Source organism: Dipodomys spectabilis, unplaced genomic scaffold (assembly GCF_019054845.1).
Source record: "Dipodomys spectabilis isolate Male_0828 unplaced genomic scaffold, ASM1905484v1 ptg000653l, whole genome shotgun sequence".
NCBI lineage: Eukaryota > Metazoa > Chordata > Mammalia > Rodentia > Heteromyidae > Dipodomys > Dipodomys spectabilis.
The window spans coordinates 455,508-465,989 of NW_024871330.1; the positions used below are offsets into that span (position 1 = coordinate 455,508).

The following is a 10,482-nucleotide window of genomic DNA, read 5'->3' on the forward strand; positions in this document are numbered from 1 at the left end:
ATATAACGTAAAGGAGCCCTAAAGATTTAACAGAAACTGTGTACTTAAAATCTTAACTCTTCACTCTGCTTCTTTACACAGTCTTTGCAACTTCTCATTAGTAAAGTTTCTATAAAATCTGAAATGTACATACTTACTAGTACATGCTACCAGAAATATTATATACGTTATCAAAAATTTTTATGACTTAATTTTGCCATATATAAGCAAATCCCAAAATTAAACATATTTAAAACATTAAAACTTTTAACAAACCTTAACATTTGCTGCAATGATCATTATGACAAGTGCCTTTTGTAGAATAATTGAACTCCTCCTCCTACAAATCTCATGAACAACAAATATCTGGAATTATTTTGTTTTTGATATGTCAATCTTGACTTTATTCTTAAATGTGTGCTTATATAAGAAACACATGGTTCTAAAATTTCACAATTCTTTTGAACTTATTTTTGTTGAATTGTCTAGTTTAAGAAAATCAATTACTTTTTATATATAAAAAATGTTTTGTGCTCAATTTGGCTGCACATACACTAAAATTGGAACATACAGAGAAGATTAGCATGGTCCCTGCACAAGGATGATGTACAAATTAGTGAATTGTTCCATATTTTTACAACAACAGATGCTGGAAGGGATATGGCCAGAAGGGAAGCCTACGGCATTCTTGGTGGGAGTGTAAACTTGTTCATCCACTTTGGAAAGCAGTTTGGAGGTTCCTCAAAAGCCTCCACATAGAGCTCCCTATTATACAGCAATCCCACTTTTGGGCATTCTCCCAAATGATCACAAACCAGTCCATACTAAAACTACCACCACAACAATGTTTATTGTAGCATTATTTTCCATAGCTAAGATATGGAACCAACCCTGATGCTGCTCAGTAGAAGAATGGATCAAGAAAATGTTCTCTCTCTCTCTCTCTCTGTCTCTCTCTCTCTCACTCTGTGTGTGTGTGTGTGTGTGTGTGTGTGTGTGTGAATGTACACTTACACAACCACTTTGGAAAGCAGTCTGGTGAGTCCTCAGAAAGATAAATATTGACCTTCCTTATGGCCCACTCATACCACTTCTAGGCATCTATCCTGAATAACAGGTACCAATATTCAAGGACAAATGCACTTCCATGTTTACTGCAGCACTGTTCACAATAGCCAGGATATGAAAACAACCCATATGTCCCACCAGAGATGAATGGATCAAAAAACTGTGGTAACTATACACAACGGAATATTTTCCAGCCATTAGAAAGGACAAAATAATGGCATTAGTAGGGAAATCAATCAAGCTACAGGAAATCACGTTGAGTGAGTTAAGCCAAAAGCAAAGAGACAAATGGCACATGGTCTCCGTGATAAGCAGATGTTAAATCCAAAATGTAAGGTGATATGACAAAATTAACAACACTTAAGAAACCAAGAACTTCAACTCATCTGGTCGAATCACTACTAAATAACCCCATTCTGCCCGTCATATGTGCACACTGAAGGGAAACCAGGAGGACGACACAGAACTAGAGGGAATCAGGAAAAAACATACAACAGTGGGATCCATCAGCTGTGCTGGACATTGACCAAAATGAACTAAGCAACTCAATGTCACTGGAAGGAGGGAGGGAACAAGTGGGAAAGAGGGAACAGCTGATGCTACGCAATACAAAAGAAATATACATATTTCAAAACAAGAAAAGTTTACATATGGAAGAAATAACTCTATTGCAAAGCTCATAGAATTCATAAATGTTGTAGACCATAATAGACAATTTGCTCCATCGAAGTTAGAATGTGTTTGTGACTTAAACTAAGCATCACTATCCCACAATATTGTGAAATTTGGGAAATTTGTAACCACTTAATCACAATAAAAACATTTGAAAAAATGATGAAGGTGGAAAACTAAGTTGCTCTAAAAAACAAAAAAGGAAAATGTTCTGTGTGTATTTGTGTGTACACACACACGCACACACATATACTATATATATATATATATATATATATATATATATATATTAATTCTATGCCTCCATCAGAAAGAATGACATCGCTCAATTTGTTAGGAAATGGAAAGACTTGGAAAAAAATATTAACTGATGTAAGCCAAGTCCAAAGAAACATAGGTCCCATGGTATCCCTTATTTGCAATAACTAGTATATGTCTGGGATAAGCAGAAAAGTTGAAAGCCTATGTGTATATGACTAGATAAGTTGATGTTAAGCTAAATAACCCCCAAGATATAGACACAAGTGTTTTTTTTTTCTTTCTTGCTGTTGTTTCTCACATATTTATAATGTACGACGTGATTGTTTTTCTTTTTTATACGTTCCTCCCCAACAGTATTACCCTGTTTTCACTTTATTTGATGTTGGTGCACCTGCATCTTGAATGTACACTTCTCTAATTTGGGGAGGGAAAGGAAAAAAACAACATGCTTAAATAGGAATACTGTTTGACCCATTGTATAACAATAGATGCACAAGACATTATTTTGAAAAACGAACTTTACAATTTAGGCTAGGGACATTTGGTGGAGCTTTGGGGTATGAGGAGTGTACTTGTGGAGGTGTAAGGGAAGGAATGGTGGGGGAAAAACAAAGGAGGAGGTAACAATGCTTGATAGGAAATGTACTTATTACTTTGCTCATATAACTATAACCCCTCTGTACAGTATTTTTACAACAAAAATGTATAAAAATGTTTTGAGATGGAAGAGTTTATGAAGCCCATTTTACCCATATAATATCGTTAACAAAGAAATTAATGCAAAACACTGATATGAAGATATTTTGAAAAAGTGAGTGTGTGTGCATTCCTGCGTGTTGGCATGCTCAGAGTTTGAAATCAGGGCTTCAACATCTCGCTACGTCTTTCTCTCTAGATTGGTGAGTTATTATATGAGCTACATCTCCATTCCTGGCCCTTTGCTATTTCGTTAAAATTTTGAAAAATAATCTCATGAATTTATTTTGTCCTGTTGGCTTCCCAATATTATCCACAGATCTCAGGCTCCTTAGTAGGTATCCCGAGTAGTTAGGATTACAGGTGTGACAAACCAGTACCAGGCTTTCAGAATAATTTTAAAAGTAGAAAAAAATTTACTTCACAGAGGCCTGTTTTATCATACCCTAGTCTTAAAGCATTTTGGAGTGATTATATGTGAAATTTTTCATTCTTGAATTATCAAAATACAGTAAGTGATGATATTTAAAAGATTTAGTACTTTTTAAAAATGATACTGGAACTATGGGACAGAAGAAATTTGCCTCTCTTTGGACCATAATTTATAAGTTCAGCTCTGTGCATGATAACCCAATGTCACCAACACAGTCTGTGTTGAAGACAAAATGTAACAGAAAACAATTACCATGGGCAATAATTGCTATGCTATTATTTCTTGGACAGTATGAATATTGAATTGAGAGTATCAGTGAATGGAGAGAATTTATCTACCTTTTGTGTATTGCTGGAAGACTTTTGGAAAATTTGACTCATTTCCTTCCTCACTGTGTGTCTTGGGCCATGCACTTAGTGCCTTTAATTACAATTTTTCCCAACACTAAAATGGTAATAACATTAGCATTATAGCAAATGTTATCTTAAGAATTAAGGGTCCTTAGAATGATGAACTCTTTTCTCATTCTTGTAGAGGCATTATCAGATGAGAGGAACTGTATTTTTTTGTTTGCTTACATCCATTTATTCTTGAGTTTGAAATCTGAACTTCTTAAGACTGAAAGAAACCAAAATTAGACACGCAGGCTTTGGAAAGAGCAATCAATGTAAAATAAATAAAATATATATAGATATGTAAAAGGTCTAAATAAATTGTTATATAGTCTCAAGCATAAACAGAAAATGATTTAAGCAATATCATGTTATTGAAAATTGAAAAATGTTAGGAGTTGCTTAATTTTTTACTTTTTACTACCTTGAATTAATTATTTTTGTATAGAGAGATTAAAGATGAGATTAACAAGAAACTTGATTAAAAATGGACAAAAGTTGGAATAGACATGTTTTCCATAAACCCCTCTATATCATCAGTGGGTTTACACAGTTGTGATTAATACAACTTCTGTACTGGCTTAATGCTGTGAGAAGAAGTCATTAGAGAAATGTAATTAAAAATTACTATGATACTACTTTATAACTATTATAACTCTTATCAAAAAAAAATCAAAGGAACCAGGTGTGGTGGTAAAAGTTTGTAAGTCCAAGCATTTAGGAGGTTGGATTTCAGTCTTAAGCCAGTCTAGGGTACTGAAGATAGTAAAATTTGCCCTTTATTCCCTTTTGAATAAAAGGTAATCATGTTGGTGAGAGTGTGAAGAAAAGGAAATTTTCTACTCTTGGACAAAATCCAGGTTAGTATTCTCCTTGTAGAAAGTAGTATGCAGTTTTCTAAAGAAATCATACTTGAAATATCATCTGACCCACCAATCATGTGATTATTTCTCTCTGGGTAACTCGTAAATATATCTGTAGTTCATTGTTATTCACATTATTCACAACAACAGCCAAGATGTAAATCGAAGTTCAGTGTTCAACGACACTAATAAAGCAACTGTGTTACATGCACAAATATCTTTTTCTGTTTCATCCTTAAAATAACAAGAGACTGCTCCCATTAGCCACAACTTACAATGACCTGTAAGATGTATTCGAAATGAAGAAAAATGTTATGTTCTGATCTTTGTAAACATACACACACACACACACACACACACACACACACACACACACAAACCATCCTCAAACATTGACAGAATTTTTTTTTAAAGTAAAGCATTTAGTTCGGGCATTTAGTTCACAATGCATAAGATACTAGGTATACATTATGACCAGGTATAGAGTTGTAATGTACAACATGAGGATACAGGGGACAACATTGGCCTTACATAGGAATGAAGCTAAGTAGGAGTTGTTCTTCCTAGTAGTGGTTACTCTTTTAGTTGTTCTTCCTTCAATAATGGATAAGATGAATGTAATTCTTTAAGTATACCTGCCTATTTGCAGAAATAATAACAAAAAATATAGCAATAATGTTGCGCGCTCAACATAGAACAAAATGTCAAATTAAAATATGTGAGATTATCATTCATGTAAACTAATTATTACAAATAAAGGAAACCGTGGGACCTATGTGTCTTTAAGTCTGGCTTACTTCACTAATATGATTTTTTCCAAGATCTTCCATTTCCTTACAAATGAGGTGGTCACATTCTTTGTGATTGAAGCATAGTTTTCCATGTGTGTTTATCTGTGCATGTGTGTGTGTGTGTGTGTGTGAGAGAGAGAGAGAGAGAGAGAAAGAGAGTGTGTGTGTCATTTTTGGTAAATATTACTGTGATACACAGTAGTAGCTTTACTGTGGCCTTGTTTGTGATCACCTGGTTATATGCCCAGAAGTGGGATTACTGGGTAATAGGGGAGCATTATTGGGTACATCAAGGATAATCTTAGTAGATGAGCAGAATAGTTCAATAGCTATGTACATATGATTGTATAAGGTGATTCTAAGTGAAATGAACTCCAAGACATGTTCTTTGTTGTTGTTGTTCTTAATCTACTGTGATTTCTTTTTATGCTTTTGTGTTTTCCGCACCTAAGGTTTATCCCCTGTAGTCACTGTATTTGATTTTGATACCCTGGGTATTTTAAATATGTTGGTCTGAACTAGGGAAGGGAAAGAAAAAAGAAACAAAATGGTGAGACAAAGGACAAAGGGGGAACCTATGCAACAGTGGTAATCACAAGTCAATATGTTGTAAATAATCTTGGGGGGGGGCGTTGGGAGTGAAGAGAGGGAAAAATAGGGGAAAGGTTAACAAGTTAGAAAAGAAATAAATTAATTACCTTACCTATGTAACTATATCCCATCTGTACATTACCTTGACAATAAAATTTAAATAAAAAATAAAATAAAATATATGAGAGCAGCAATACAGGAGATGGGAGTGGGGGAAATACTGTAGCATCGTAGAGTAGAACAGCTGTGGAGAGCAGCAATTTGACTTTAATGTAGGAAGTAATAAACTAGCATACAGATTTTCAGCCTCATGTCGGTCATTAAAAAGGGAAAACAAAACGCACAATCAGCAAACCAATTGAGATAAAATAGAAAACTAAACAATTAAGATGAAGAGATGACTTGGACCAAGAATAACAAATGACACAATTAGGAAACAAATAACAAGCTGCTGGGCTGGGAAGGTGGCTCAGTGCTAGAATGCTTACCTTGTATGCCTGAGGCCCTGGGTTCGATTCCTCAGCACCACATAAGCAAAAAGAAAAAAGCTGGAAGTGGTGCTGAGTCTCAAGTTGTAGAGCGCTAGCCTTGAGCTGAAATGATGAGGTATAGCGCCCAGGCCCAGAGTTCAGGCCCCACGATCGGACCCAAAAAATAAAATAAAAAAAAAAATAATATGCTGCTAAGTTTAAAAATGATCACTTGTTTACATCACAATTTGTTAGAAGTATAATTCAAATCACAGTTTAATAGTATATCATTTTAATAATAGTTTACTTATTATTGATTTCTTAACATTGAATGTTTAATATATAATTTTAATTTCATCAGCTATAGAAAAGAAGAAAGTGAAAATAATTTTAATAATATATTTAATGAATTGTAAAATTGAGAAGCATTAGAATTTAAACAAATAACAAATCATTGCTTCATTTCTGTGAGTTAATGTAATAATTCAAAGTGTATTCTACACTTAGCAATCATCATAACATCAAATAATAAATTATTACACATGACCCTTGGTATTATTTGGAAGGGTTCAGCACTGTGGCAAAATTCACACCACATAGTACACGAGGGTACGATCCCTCTCATATAGCTTAAATTGTGGAAATTTGATTTCTACATGCATGTTAAATTCTTGTCTTGGTGACATTTATAAAATTATTTACAATTATATACACGAGGACTATTTCAGATGATAATTAAAAGTGATATTCATTAATTAAATTTTTATTATTTCATACCAAATAAATATTTACAGAGAGACTGAATTTTTCTGTAGATGATGGTTTATGTGTGCCAGATTATACGTATTAAAGCTTATTTTATATTCCTGACATTGTTTCTAGAGTTGAATTTATTTGTCCATTACGGGTTAAGTGTATTATATTGGATATATGAAAGTAAACTGAATGTTTATTCCATTAATCCCTTGTCTAATCCCAATATAAATTATCCATGTGTTTGAAGTAATGAAAATAACAACAGATAAAAGCAAGATAAATCAGTCTGTAGTAGACAAGTATTTACCCCGTATTTACAGAATATTCTTGGGAATATGTGCTCCAGGCTGGCCACAACTGAAGAATATTATGGTTTGAACTATCATAAGAGACGGAAGGAAGGGGAACCTTCCTTCCAAAAGTCTGATCCCAGGAATGTGATCTGCTTTACGGTGCCTACTTAGAAATGAATATTTTTCACAGTCAACTTTGAAAAGCCATCTTGATAGACGACTTCTGTAAGTGGTTACAAAGCATTATTGATGGCTTTGCAAGGATGCCTGATTGCCTCATTTTGAAACAATTAACAGGAATTTAGTCAGTTGTTCTTTGTATCCTAAGGAGTATAACTCATTGACTCTAGACCAGGGGATCACAGGGGCCCAGAGAAACTACTACCTTGAATAGTAATCCTAGATATCTAAAACAAAGCATACACACACACACACACACACACACACACACACACACACACACACACACACACTCCAGTAAGCACAGCCAGGCAGGGTTGCTATCACAGCCTACAAGAAGTCAGGCAAAAAACAGAAGCTGAGAATCATTTAGCTGATAACTAATATCTTTTTTATGAGGCAGACTCAAATGAGACTCCAGAGAGAGGATCAGAAAGACTGATCAGACTAAAATTGGTCACACAAAGATTGGAAAGTAGAATTCCTTGTAGTACAAATAAATCATAGAAAGCTTGTGCATGTAAGAACATGACAGAAGACCAAATTCCAGAAATGCACATTTTCTTAGAAGTCAGCTTAATCAATTTTCAGTGCAAATCTTTGAATTCTTAAATATTTGACCACATGTGGGAGAAGGTTGAAAATAAAGAAAATTTTATCACTCTATTAGGAAGTCCAATATCACATTAGGGAATAATCAAGCACAGATTTGTAATAAAAAGAGAAAACAATTATTCCAAGTGAGTGTTTCATTTCTTCTGATGTAAAAGTTCTTAAATTAGGTGCTAACAATTACCATACAATTGATCCAGTCCCCCAGCTGAGTTGATATTGACTGCAGTATTCCCACATGAAGGAAAAGAGAAAATTTACAAATGTCTGATGAAATGAGGTGAAGGTGAAGTGTTCTAATAGTAATATCTGAGGTTTAGACACAGGTGAAGAGGTGGATTTTCATTTCTAAAAATCCCCCATTTTTACCTGGTGCCAGTAGCTCACAGCTGTAATCCTAGCTACTCAGGAAGCTGAGATCTGAGGACTACAGTTCAAAACCAGCCTGGGCAGGATAGACCCTGAGACTCTTATTTCCATTTAACCATCAGAAAACCAGAAGTGGCACTGTCACTCAAGTGGTAGAACACTCACCTTGAGTTGAAGAGTTCAGGGACAGTGTCCAAGTCCAGACTTCAAGCCCCTCGAACAACAACAACAACAAAATCTCCCTTTCATGGACTACCTACATCTCTTCTTAACATTCAACAAAGGAGCCATTTTATCACCCACTAACATTTAAGTCCTAATCTAGCTACTGCAAATAGATTGATTTGGTATCTTATATAAAACGGTTCATATTTACGGAAACAAATACCAGCAGTGGTAACATTTTTCCAGTCCTTGAACTCTGGGCCTGAGCCCTGAATATGGTTATGCTGGTAGCTTTCATGTGAGCTTGTTTGTTATTTATTGGATTACTGCCCATGAGGGGAATTACTGAGTCTTAAGGGAGATCCATATTTGCTCTTTTCAGGAAACTCCGTACTGCCTTCCACAGTGGTTGAACATGTTTAATTTCCCACCAACAGTGTAATAGAGTTCCCAATTGGCTACATCCATGCCAGAATTTGCTATAGTTAATTTTCTTAGTAATGGCCATTCTAATGGACGAGGTAGAATCTGTCTTGTTTACTTATAGATTTGTAAGCATCTTCTAGCTATCATAAATGAATGAATCCATGAAACCTATATTGCTCTGAGTCTGCATTACTTTGTCTTTTCTCTTAATATAATTTTCCCAAACCTTTCATTTTCCTTACTACTGGTGAAAAGTCATCTTTCTGATGGGTGAATATAATTCCATTGTGTGTGTGTGTGTGTGTGTGTGTGTGAGCGTTTGTGTTGGTAAGATGACTATAGGCCCATGTATTCATTTCTAAGCATTCTGTTTCATCTGTAATTTTGTAATTCCATATTATAGTTGCATTGCTTCTCTTCTACTTTGAAGAATATTGTTGGGATTTTGATGAGTATTGCATTGCCAATTGTTTAGAGGAAGTATTGCAGTTTTCAAAATGTTAATTCTTCCAACCAGGAACATTGAAATACTTTCTATTTCTTTGAATCTCCTTCAATTTCCCTGTTTATATTTTTAAAGTTTTCACATATAGGGCCTTCACAATTTTAGGTAAATTAATTAATTCCTAGTTTTGTTGTTGTTGTTTTGTTTAGATTTGATTTGATTTTGAGGCTAGTACATATGAGGTTGTTTTTTGGATTTCAGCGTGGATCTTCCCATTGTTGGTAACAGAAAACTACTGATTCTTGTGGTTTTTATACCCTGCTACATTGCTGAAGGTTAGCATCACCTTTACTAACTAGAGGGAGGAATCCACAGGGTCCTTTAAATACAGGATCATTTCAATTGTAAAATGGGATAGTTTTACTCCTTCCCTATTTGGATCTGCTTTATGTTTTTCTCTTGTCTATTGCTCTTGCAAGAAAGTCCACTACCATATTGACGAGTAGTAGAGAGTGGACATCCTTTTCTCATTCCTCATGTTAATGTCTTCATGCTTCCACCCTTAGGTAAATGCTAACTATCTGTGTCATATACATACTCAGTTTAATATTGAGGAATGTTCCATGCATTCCTAGGTTCCCAGACCTTTTAATCATGCATTCCTAGGTTCCCAGACTTTTTAATCATAAAGGGGTATTGGAGCTTGTTAAAAGCTATTTCTACATCCCTATTGACGATCATGTGTTTCTTGTCCCTGCTTTTGCAGATGGTTTGTATTATGTTTACTGACAAGAATATTGACTCAAATCATATCCAAGATGATTCCTATTTGATCATAACATATGATTTTTTTGTTAGTTGCTGAAATTGGTTAGTGAGAATTTTATTAAGAAGTTCTGCATTAATGCTTATCAAAGAGTTTGGTTCATAGTTCTCTTTCTTTGGTAAGTCCCTATGTGATTTGGGGAGGAGTCTAATTCTAGCTTCATAGAATGCGTTTGATAATGTGTCTCTCATAGA

General features: G+C 34.6%; 1 non-coding gene across 1 annotated transcript; it reads left to right on the forward strand.

Annotated features, from left to right (window-relative positions):
• Positions 1 to 509: 509 nt before the first annotated feature.
• Positions 510 to 615, forward strand: LOC122101334. Its single transcript, XR_006146354.1, has one exon. It is a non-coding gene; the product is annotated as a U6 spliceosomal RNA (small nuclear RNA).
• The last annotated feature ends 9,867 nt before the right edge of the window (positions 616 to 10,482 follow it).